Genomic DNA, 12,978 nt, shown 5'->3' with positions numbered 1-12,978 from the left:
GACTTACCCAGCGAAACTGGCTCTCCTCTACATGTTGTAACCAATTGTGCCATTCATCAATGGACTGAGGTTGGTTGACTATTGGTTTCCATGTATGGAAATTCTTCAGGGTATACGGATTTTGTTTTTGTCGCTGAAGAATTTGAAATTTTTCACCAAGCCAGACATACAACAACTTCACACACCCACAGAAATTGTCTTTGATATTTTGGGAAGCAATAAGATCTAGTCCCAAAAAGGTCTCTGCTAACATGGTAGGAATGGGATTCCTCCCTTTGTTAATTTGGTCTACCACAGTTAACAAGGTTAACGGAGCAACACGAGGGTTTTTCCGAATGACATATCGCGCAAAGACACTAAAAATCAAAGCATTGCGTCGACAACTCTGAAAACGAGAGTTAGTAGGATCGACGTTTTCAGAAAAAAGGGTGATGAGGTTTTGAACTTGTACACACGTATCCGTTAAGCATGAAAGTGCATCAACGGTTTGATTTTTGAATAGCTTGCAAAAAATGGAATGAGAGGAATCTATGTTCGAAGATTGTATCCAAAGTCCATCTGTTGGGAGCTCTAATAAAGCACACCAATCTTCGAATATAGGACAAAGCTCGAATGATCCAAATCGAAAAACATGAAGATTAGGATCCCAGAATCTAGTGGCTGCCTGGAGAAACTTCCAATTTATATCGGAAACACTCAAATGACTGAAGGCACAGATGAACCGATCAGCCATACTCCTATCCGAGGATTCTAGCGGAAGAGCCCCAATAGTCTCGCTTATCCAGCCTTTCAACAAATTATTCGCCATGATTTAACCTAAACACAAAGAATAGGATGGGATAATTAGGGAATGGATGATAACTTGGAATAAACAAAGAATAAAGATGGACTTAACCAATAATCACAAGAAGGATATAATTGGCGACATCAAATGTTCCATTGATGATCAAAGATGATCAGAAACTCAGGGAAGAGACCACGGTCATAAAATGACAAAAGTAGATCATAGACCGGATCTAAATCTGAAAGGTGGACGACAAAAATGTACGATCAAGAAGATCAAAAAATGATAGACTATGGTCATAGAGACAGCAGACAGGCTATCGACCATATCTAAGACAGGACGAACAATAATCTGAGTAATACAACAAAAGAATGGATAAATGAGGTTTGCATTTGAAGGATGAAAACAGGTAATATTTATCATTACTGGGTCGAGGAATAAACCATAGCTATGAGTGTGACAGGTAGAAGCCACTAGCTAGGTTTAGATCTGAAAAATGAATATACACGATTGATTGATTAAAGCCCAGGAATCTCTACTAGAAAGTAGGTCCTGATCTTATAATCAAAAGATATATGGACAAAAATCTCAATGAATAGAGCAAAAGATAGGCCACGACCATGAGAGGGCAAGTAAAAGCCACTGGTCGGGTCTAGATCAGAAGAACGGACTGATATGACTAATTTGATTAGATAAGGAAGCCTCACTAATGAGTAGGCTCTAATCTGATAATCAAAATATAGATATATACATATATATCCTAACCAGGGGCACCAGCCCTAAATATGATTCCATAGAGTCAAGAAGCTTGACTCAAGACAGACATGTGAGTGTATTAGGACTGCGATGTAGTCACATAAGGTGAGCTACAATAATCTAAGAAATAGGACATGGCTCCTAAATCTAAGCTCCAACATGTGTGAGCAACACATGTTCGTCCTTATATGAATGCAATATATATATAAGCACATGCAGATCCTAATTGGGTTTTACTAAATCAGCATATATATCCATGTACATAATATATGTAAAATGAAAGTAGAGCTCCGGACTCAATCAGGTACTATGCATATGATCCATACTTTAAGTATATAACACAAGTACACCGAGTGTTATATACAGTATGCTTCATTGCTCACTGGCTGCTGTAAACACAAGTACACCGAGTGTTTACGACTGCAGCACTGGCGCATAGCTTGGTAATAGATACAACAGCACCATCTGGATAGTGATATCCCATGAGGCACGCATTATATCTATCCCGTGGAGCCAATAATAAGAAAATCAATAAAAGAAAATAAAGAACAAAATGATGTATGCTGTGCAATGTGTGAATCCCTTGTTTTAAACACCTATCTGGTGCCCCTGGATTCTAAGCGTTTGTGTTCCCATTTCATATGATTCTCGTCCAAAACTCTTCAAAATTATTAAGTAAATGGCATAAGAGACCAGGTGTTTGCACTTGGGCGGATATGATCCATCGAGAGGTTTCCCCAGCAGAGTCGCCAGCCTGTGGACCCCGATCCGAGAGAGAGCGGCGGTGAGGGACGAATTCCACACGCTAACTGTCTCTATGGATCATCCAAGTGAATGGAGAGCTCTACCAAGGAACTCTCGAAAGAATGTGCCTCTCACAGCATGAGTGGCGATAAAAAGGGAGATACCTCTCGATTCGGGGACTATCCCAGATTCGAGGCATACCTTAAACAAAGAAGAGTCGCCATCCAAGGAAAAGGGTCCAAGGATCCCATACTATGCTCTGTCGCAACGGATAACCAGAGATATAAAAGAGGGTTCGTGCCTGGTTACGAATTCGGAAGGTCTAAAGAGCACCTCATCCGCCCAAGTGCAAACACCTGGTCTCTTATGCCATTTACTTAATAATTTTGAAGAGTTTTGGACGAGAATCATATGAAATGGGAACACAAATCTCCGAGAAGACGTCTATCTAATCATGCATGTCTCGGAGGAATAATAAACACACATAAAAGAAATAAAAGTGTCACCTGAGAAAAACTAGGTTATAAGTGACATGCCTAATGGGTGTCTAAGTTCTGATGAACAAACATATGCACGACACACCAAAAAAGTATAAGGTCTGCGCAATAAAGTAAGAAAACACTGCAAAACATAGAAAAATGACTCGATACCATACAACCCTAAGACTCTAATCTATACCTAGGCCCGAGTCTTTAGATGATCTGATGTTCATCCAAAGAAGCCTACGTATCCCCGCCTCCACGAGAATCAAGGCAACGTAGTTCTTCGCACCTATTCTAAGCTATGATGCCTAAGACATCTAGACTTCTATCCTAGACTCGATCTAAAAGACCGGACTAGTTCTTAAAGCTTCTTATGTGATTGTTTAAATTCCAATGGATTGTAGATTTTAGGACACCCTATATGCCTTAACTAAATGCAGGTTAGCCCTAAGCTAATGCAGGTGGTTCCTATAATCTATGTGTAGCTAAGCTGTACGCCCTAAGGGAAACAGTAGGATCTATCGCATCTTAGACCTAGTCATCAATTGGCAATGTGGATCGCCAACTGACCGGACGGAGGCGTAAAACTCCTAGCTAGGACTCACTCCTAACTCTAACACAAACAAATAAAACACACAACAAACAAACAACGAACGAGGGAGCAACTCCCGACTCAAAAACTCTCTAACTATGACAAGCTCCTAACTCTAGAGGAAGATCTTTTCGAAGAAAACAATATTTTGAAAGATTTTTGTAATTTTTGAAAGATTTAAAATGCTTATTTTTAAAGGTTTGGCTGGACTTGGGATGTGGATCCTAAGCTGCACTACGTACCTCGTGGAAGAGGATCAAGCCAACGTAGTTCGGAACAGATTTCCTAACTACTCCTAATGACTCAAGATTTTTGAGATTTTTGGTTTTTTTAGATGTTTTTGTTGTTTTTAAGTATTTTTGACTCAAAGGGGGACAAATCCTATCATCATAAGGGGAGGACAGACTCCTGATATCCCGCAAAGGTTGGACAGCATCCTATGCTTTGCGGGGGAAAAGAACAGAAACACAACTCTGCAAGGGTTGGACAGCATCCTATACCTTACAAGAGCGGATAGAAAAAACACAAGATTTGATGAGAGGTTGGATAAAATCCTAACCCCTATGATGATAGGACTGACTCCTGAAAGAAAAACAGACTCTCTAGCTAAGGACAGACTCCTAGGCTAAGGACTGACTCTGAAAATAGGATTCTTAAGAAGGAGGTGCTAATGAGACAAAGCCTGTCTCCTAAAAGAAAAAGAGATAAAGAAGGGTGCTAGTGAGACTATCAAGCTAAGATAAAACTCACAAGTAACAAGGAAAAAGAGACCTTGCGCATATTTAGCAAAGGTAAAACATCCAGCCGGGCCGGACAGCTACCTAGCCCTAGGGTGCAACAAATGTGCAACCCAATACCCATATAGGATAGGGGTATGAAGCCAAGCCGAGTAGGGTGTTCTCCCAAAACCAAATGATACACAAAGAGAAGGTTTAGCAAGAAAATGAGACTAGGTAAGTCTCTTAGACACAGAGGTAGGATAGAGAAAATACTAACAAGGAAAAAGAGACCTTGTGCATATTTGACAAAGGTAAAACACCCAGCCGGGCCGGACAGCTACCTAGCCCTAGGGTGCAACAAATGTGCAACCAGATACCCATATAGGATAGGGGTATGAAGCCAAGCCGAGTAGGGTGTTCTCCCAAAACCAAATGATACACAAAGAGGAGGTTTAGCAAGAAAATGAGACTAGGTAAGTCTCTTAGACACAGAGGTAGGATAGAGAAAATACTAACAAGGAAAAAGAGACCTTGTGCATATTTGACAAAGGTAAAACACCCAGCCGGGCCGGACAGCTACCTAGCCCTAGGGTGCAACAAATGTGCAACCAGATACCCATATAGGATAGGGGTATGAAGCCAAGCCGAGTAGGGTGTTCTCCCAAAACCAAACGACGCACAAAGAGGAGGGTTAGTAAGAGAATGAGACTAGGCAAGTCTCCTATATACAAAGGAGAGGTATGCAACTTGGACTGAGCAAGTCTCCTAAGGATGGGCTTGGGCTATCGCCTTCATCGCCCTACAATAAAAGGGGATTCTAATATCTAAAGAAAATTAACAGCAATCTATAAGACTGTGTTAGTCTATCAAAGAGAGAAGAAAAAGCTGCCAGATAATTGCAAATTTCACTCTATTTTTATAAAAATAAATCAAGTGCTAAGCAGAGAAGAATTTTCAATAAGAAAACAATACACAATCTAAAGCAATCATAAAATGATAAACATCATTAATTAGTCCAGACCAGCCGCTGGATAGCCTAATAAAGTAAAATAAAATAAAACAATATCAAACACTTCTAAACCAACCACAAACCCCAATACGGGGACTCCAATGAAATCAGATGATGCCAAAGTAATCATCTGATATCAAATACACATGATAATATTTCTAATCCCGCCTTGAGATCAGACAGTACTCATGTCGATAATATCGAATAGAGTAGTCATCTGATCTCCTTCTTCCTATTAACAATTTATTTAAATAAAAAGAAATGAGTATAATGAACTTTGATATAATCTCACCTGAACAATCCATTTATCTTCAGAATCTAACACAAAATTAAATAAGAGGAAAGAAGAGGGGAGAGGGTATTATCATAATCCAATAAATCCCTCTAAGGGTGGGCTTAGGCTATCGCCTTCATCACCCTGGTATGAGAGGGGGTTCTAAACACTGAGTACATTTAAAATAAGAGGGGAGATAAGGATGGGTGTCAATGAAACTAAGCAGGTCTCCAAAAGAGGGGCTCCGGATATCTCTTTCATTGCCCTTTGCAATGAATATCTAAAAACAAAATCATTATGTCCGATTATTAACAAGCCAAGTTAACCAAGGTCTTTAACTACTCCACATAAAAAGGAAACTAATAACTGAGCCAAAACAAAGCAACTGCCACCATGAAAATGATTAAATGTAATCATCAACACATAGTGAAACTAATAGAACCTCTAAACTATCTAAAAAAAATGAAAAAATGAAAGAGAGTAGCTAAAATGTATTTGGAACTGAAAACATATCTTAACTCATAAGACTTCTATTACTAACTACACTTACCATTCTCTCATTCAATTCTAAAATTCAGGTTTATCAACTTGTTCAAAGTTATATGTTCAAAACATGGAATTAATAACACAACAGGAATCTTTCATTATGTAAAACTAATGTTCTCAACAAAAACCCCTTACCACTATCCTTTGAATCTCTATCAGTTTTAACATTTATTAAGTAGTTACAGTACAAAGATACTAAACAACCTCATGAAGAGTTCATTGAAAATTATTCAATAAATAATCGAAATGAAAATTTTCTAAATAAATCAGTCTAGAGTTTTCAATCACAGTCATTTGATAAACTCAAAATTTGCCCAGTAGCACTATAAAAATTGTAAGGAAAATCATATGAAAGGGCAAGCCCAATATAATTTCTCTGAATGAGCAAAACCTCATAAATAAACTTAAAACCTGAAATAACCTATGGAGATAGCCACCATTCTTACTAATACATATACACATACATATATATATATATATATATATATATATATATATATATATATATATATATATATTGTATAACTTTAATGAAGAAACTAAAAAAAAAAAAATCTCAAAGCTTCAGTTAGTCAAATCTTCATGGCTTTAGCTCGTTATTCTACCAAAATCTTTCCATGGTATAATTCCAAAACGTCTTCACTATCAAGACCAAAAATCACCTAATTTTGCAAAGCTTAAATAAAGCCAAGAATGATAAAATTTTCACTTTAACTACTGCAAAATGACTCACATTTACCATCACTGAACCAAAGAAATATATATATATATTGCAGACATCAAAACAGATCATAATTTTTCTAAGATAAAAAAAAAAACACAAGTTTTGGTAAAACTCTTTTCACATAATCATGCATAAGTAGGGAAGCATTCTCTCTCTTCTTCTCTTTTTTTGAATTTTGATAAAAAAGAAAAAACATTTCTTCTTTCCCTAGCCCATTTACTCAAAATACAGATTTTTCATACTCCCCATATGCTCGCATGCTGCCCCTCTTAATTGCTCCCATTTGTTTTATTTTGGGGAAGTCATTTTCCACCAACAAGGCAAGAAAAAAAAAAAACAACCATATCTTTTGACATATGTAGAGAGTGCAACTAGTATTTCAAGAATCAGCCATTTATATTGACTTTCTCACATCAAACAATAGTGTTTTTGAGAAAGTCATTGCTACAAATACGTTTCTCTTATTTAGACAAATAAAAAATAATAAAATAATAAAACAGAGCTGTTATTATCAATTAGAAAGAGAACGGAATAATAGTAGAAATATATAAGAAATATGCAAAGAAGGACTGCCAATATCATAAGGGTATAAGGGTTAAAAGAATCAACAATGTGAGGTCTGCCAAAACAAAGCTATAAGAGGACTGATTATGATCGAGTGGTTCAAAGAAAATGACTAAACGAAGTTGCAATAAGAAAATGAGACAGCATCTGTAAAAATAAAAAAAAGGTTATGGTCATATGCCTGAATAAATGCTTTCCAAAACAACTGATACTTTCTCTTATCGTGACATTTTCATTACAAGAGATCTATACACCAAAAGAATAAGATACCGATTGATAAAACAAAGCTTCAGAATCAATTTTCTGAGTATGCGCATTTTGTAATGAGTATTTAATTATAGCACATCATTTACCATTTTTCTTCCAAATCAACTGTGAAATATGAAGGAATACTCAAACACTTCTCAGGCTAGCAAATTCATGCAAACAGAGAATTTAAAGATATCAACAAAACCTAAACGAAAAATCTCAGAATTATAGCATAATTACAGAAAAAGTGCCGTACAGAGCTCTTACCTCTTTGAGCTTTTGATGTATTTATTTCTTGCAATTTTCCTTGAATGTTAAATCAAAGTACTCACACCCTTTTTTTTTTTAAACAGAAATGTAAATTACAGATTTCAAGAGAACATGCTAGATCTAGAGAACTAATGAGAAATTTGAAATTTTATAGCAAAAATTAGGGAACAGATTTCAACAAATCATGCCTGATTCCGATGGAAACTAGTAAATTTGATCTAATTAAAGGTAAAAAAGGTGAACTTTGAGAGTAATTGATGGGATCTGCATCTTGTAAAGTCGGATCTAGGATTCTAGCTAAGAAAATGAAGATCCTAGGATTTTCTATAGCAATTTCAGGGCTTTAATCTCAAAACAAAGCAGCAAGGGACATGAGTTGAAGGTAATGGAAATGGAGGAATGATCGGAGATAAGGTGAGTTAGCAGGAATCTTGCCAGATTTGGCCAAAGAAAATGAAGCTTAGCTAGAGGAGTTAGGGTTTCTAAGAGGATAAATCTAAGGCTTCAATGTTAAGAAGAAGAATAGAGGAAGCAAAGCAATATGATTGACAATAAAATCGGCTGAAAACTGACCGGAGTTAGGCCGGAATCCGGTTGGATTGGTCGGAGAAGATGAAGAAGAAATTTGTACGAGATCTACTTTCCCTCTCCCTTTTCTCTCCCTCTCTCTCTAGAAAAGATTAGAAAATCTTGATTTTTCTCCTCCCCTAAAAAATGAGGCCTTAGTTGGTATTTATAGGAAAAATTGAGATTTGATATTTGCACTAAAATTGATAAGCGCACAAATGTGCGACCCCATTTGGATAATGCACCCCCACGCTTGATAACTGCACAAACTCTGCTTGTCTTTTCCGAATTTTTTCGTCGGATTTTTCTGAAATTTTGCCAAGACATTTCTGAGGTTTTAAGGCTTTTAAAAATGTATTCATGGGTACTTAGGGCCTTTGGATAACTTGAATTTTCCCTAAAATACAAGTTTTTTTAGGGTAAAATGAAAATCTAGTGGGCCTTCCCCTCATTTGCACTACACACACTATTTCGGTCCATTTACCAGGCAAACGAGCTCTGATCTCGATGAAATTTTGCAGGGGGTTAGAAGAGACCCTAATCCAGCCTAGGGCGAAGTTTGGGACCCTAATACTGAGATTCGGATGGATTTGGCACGAGCCGGGAAGGTTTAGGGCTTAGTCAAAATGGGGTGTCTACACCCCCATGAGTGGAAATTGCATGGCACAATAATCATGGGGAAATGATATATTCGTCCCATTTTTTTTAGCTTGGGACAGCCCCTCCATGTAAAAGAGTAGTCATAAATATACTATAGGCTATAGGGGTTGTCCCAAGTAAAAAAATAACGAGCTAATATATCACCTCCCTAATTCTGGCTCCTATCAATCACCATCTTCTAGGATAAATTCACCTCCTTCACCGAAGCAACAATCATGTACAACAGCGGTAAAAGTACAACCGCTGCTTTTGTTCTCCAAAATTAACCTAAATAAATCTTTGAAAATGGTTTAGTGGAGATCCCAAGGAGGAAAACTTCGAAGAGTGGAGTAGGTCAAGTTGTGAATGAACCACTATAAAACTTATGCCTTGTAGATGCTTTGTTATGTCCTTCTCTTTGCACTTTGGTGGTTGGTAATCTCTACCATTTACTTGTGTTTATGTTTCATTGAACAAGGGTTAGAGTATATAAGCATAAAGTCATATCTAATCCCTATCCTACAATATATTTATTGATTGATAAAGGGTTAGACTTGTTAAGGCTTAATGGGTAAATTGATTTTAATAATCCACTTAATTAAGCCCTAAATTTTGTAATTAGCCAATTCACCTCCCCCCCTCTCTTGGATTGTCACCTTGTATTTCAGACACAATAGGCCAAAGATGTGAAAGTGAATAGATGGCCAATAAAACTTATCATGGATATATAGAATGACTCACATTATAAGCACATGATAAGGAGATATTTTCATAGGAAATAGGATAATCATCTATAAGAGAGGTCCTCTGAAAGAAATTCTAGAGACTATGCAACATAGAGCTCTAGAATGGGAACACTTATGCTTGGAATATATGATAACATGTATGATCATCCCAGATAAGTCAAAGGCCTAAAGGATATACCACTAAGGTCTAGGATATGGGTTTTTTGTCTATACAAAAAGGAAATGATACCAAAATAAGAACACAAGACAAGCCCAAAACAACATATATGGAACAACCGCGCTCCAAATGAGTGTACTTATCATATGAGGAATGATATACACATTTCGAATTATATGATACGACATAAAGGACAAGATTAACTTTAAAACTCACCCTTTGAAAAAGGATCATGCAATGCATGAATTCAAAGGGTTGTCAACGCATAGACTCCAAGGGATTTTGGATATTTTCCTATTGATACCAAATAAGACTAAACCCTTGGGCTACTATGACACTTACACTTTAAGTGTCAGTTTATCATCATAAGAATATAGCCATAGTCTAGCTCATCATGATAAACAATCTTAGCATAAAAGAATTACAATTTAAGTTCATGCTCCCCCTAAATGTGATACCAATTTCAACCATTTCAAATTTTGCTTCCCTTAAGTATTTATCATATAAGCTAGGTAAGAAGATCACACATACAAATTTACCTATTCATGTTTGAGATGTTGGCCTAGGGTCATATGATTAAGTGTTTTAATTAAAATGATAGGACTGTTCCCTCAAGAGGGCATAAATACCGATTGAATAGCTTTTACAATTTAGGTTTGACATCTCATACATGTAAATATTAGTCAAATAAGGGTGATAACTATCGAATATATATATATATATATATATATATATATATATAATATTATATATATATATATATATATATATGTATACATATAAACCAATTTAAGATCAATTCCATAGGACTAAGACATAGAAGAATGGACAGTAAAGTACCATGTTTAAGAGAGACATCCATGGTTCATGAGTGAGAATATGCCACTATGGGTAATCATGAGGAATATATGATCAATATCAAAGCTCCCATGGATAGTCAACAATGTTTGGACAAAACGAACATGACACATAAGGTCCATGGTCCAAACATCTATTTCTTATATCCACAAACCACATATACATAGATAAGGCATAAGCACAAGGTGCATCAGCCCATAGAAAACCAAAGTGTGTGGGAGACAAGTGTTCCCATCACAAAGTATGTATATGTTGTGAATAAATGCCCAAATATGATTTTAGATTCAAAAGATATTTTCAATTTGATTCATACGTTGAACCTAGACAAAATTTTTAACTTCCCTACATAATATACTCTTTTATGTATTGAGGGAGAGATCTAAGGATTTTAGAATATATATATATATATATATATATATATATATCAATATCAATATCAAGTAATACAAACCACCATGGACACATGTATTCCAATGTAGAAAATTTCATGACTCTTTGAATGAAATACATATAATATTACCTATTATATTCAACGTTCAACTTAGTCATGAGAAGATATCCAATTAAGGCCTTTGGAACACACATACATATAACCCATCGTAGACTTCACATTTAATGATAATCATTTAGTGTATAATAGGAAAGTCTGGAGAGAGAGGGTATGAAGGACAACTAGGTGCGAGGCAATATGTAACTATGCTTACTCTCCTAGAGCATATAAAAAAGTCTAAGAATAGATTAAATTTTCTTAGACATGGCATTTAGCTACTTAGTTTTGCTCGAGATGCCATATATAGCAATTCAAGTACTTAACAATCTAGCAAATGCCAAATTTGTCCAATCAAGAGTTCAAATTTTAAAAGATATGCACTTATTAGTTTAACTTGAACTCATGGGCCATGGTGTGGTGGATTTTCATGAAAGATCGATTACGGTTTTCACATTTAAGTTTTCTATATGGCTATCAGTTGTAGATGACTACTAAGTGCAAAGTGATACAAGTCATAATGTGTGCACTTAGAGTAGTACATATAGATACATAAGAATCAAACAATACAAGCCTATTGTATCTATAAATTATTTCTTTAAAAAGATATGATCATGAAGCACAAACTAGATACAAACATAGATTATGATGTATACATTGTATCTAGAAGTATATTTTTCAAAAGATTTGACACTTTAGCATAAATAGCTAGATATGGTGTTTTTAATCAAAACTAAGTCCAAAGTATCTAGCAAACATATTTTGAAATGATTTTCACATTGAAATACAAACATAAACTAGATATCAAAATGAAAAATCTAAGGAACCTTTTTCAATAGATATTACAATTAAGTATAACATGTCAAAGTCTTATTGTAAATAAGTTTAAGCACATAGACTTTGAATTCTAAAAAGAGATTTATCATTTAAGCACAAGCATGTATAAATACATGGAATCAAAACAAAAATAAGCACATGGTATCTATACAACCAAAATTATCAAATGATATTCAAAATTTAGCACATACCCCTAAATCTACTAAGCATATAAAATGCCTCAAGTAGGGGGTTTTAGAACCCAAACCATCTTGGGTCCAGCTAAGTTTGTGTGATGTAATGAGTCTTTTCTAACCGACACAAACTTAGAACTATTTACAAATCTAAATTGGCATTTAGATTTGTAATGTCCAATCTTACCACAATAATTAAAAGAAGCATATGAATAGGTAGATGGACCGGATGAACATGATGATCTACAAGACCGCATATGATGACAAGTATGTTTTGAATTTTCATGTAGATTGTGATTTTCCAACATAAGTTTCTCATTCTTGATTTGTAAATTATTAATTTCCATTTTAAGGTTATTTAATTCAAGAGATGAGGAAACTTTAATTCTTTTTTCTTCTTCTTCTTGTGTACATTTCTTATGTTCCAAAAGTTTTTCTTTTTCTAATTTTATCTCTTCAATTTCTTCTTTTAGAACATTTAGTTCATAAGATGTGTTTACCCTTAGTTTCTTTTCTTTTGTTTTTAATTTCTTTATTTTCTTTTCTACAAAAGATATTTTATAAGGTGCAAATCCAGTATTTTTAAAAATGGACCTGTACAACCCAGACTATATGATGATCCAAACCGTCCATTTGATGGGCCACAACTCAGATGGTTAGTGCCTCAAAAAATCATTTCCATATGATGATCCTAGCACTCCAATCTATAGGGAAACTGCATGTCATGAAAACCTACATAGATAGGAGGATTGAAATCATCCTATAGAAACAATTTTTGGGGCACAACCTATTCATACAGGC

The sequence above is a fragment of the Tasmannia lanceolata genome, unplaced genomic scaffold, assembly GCF_043159265.1.
Source record: "Tasmannia lanceolata isolate RefF3 unplaced genomic scaffold, GAP_Taslan_0.1 ptg000015l, whole genome shotgun sequence".
Lineage (NCBI taxonomy): Eukaryota > Viridiplantae > Streptophyta > Magnoliopsida > Canellales > Winteraceae > Tasmannia > Tasmannia lanceolata.
This window is presented reverse-complemented; position numbering follows the sequence as displayed.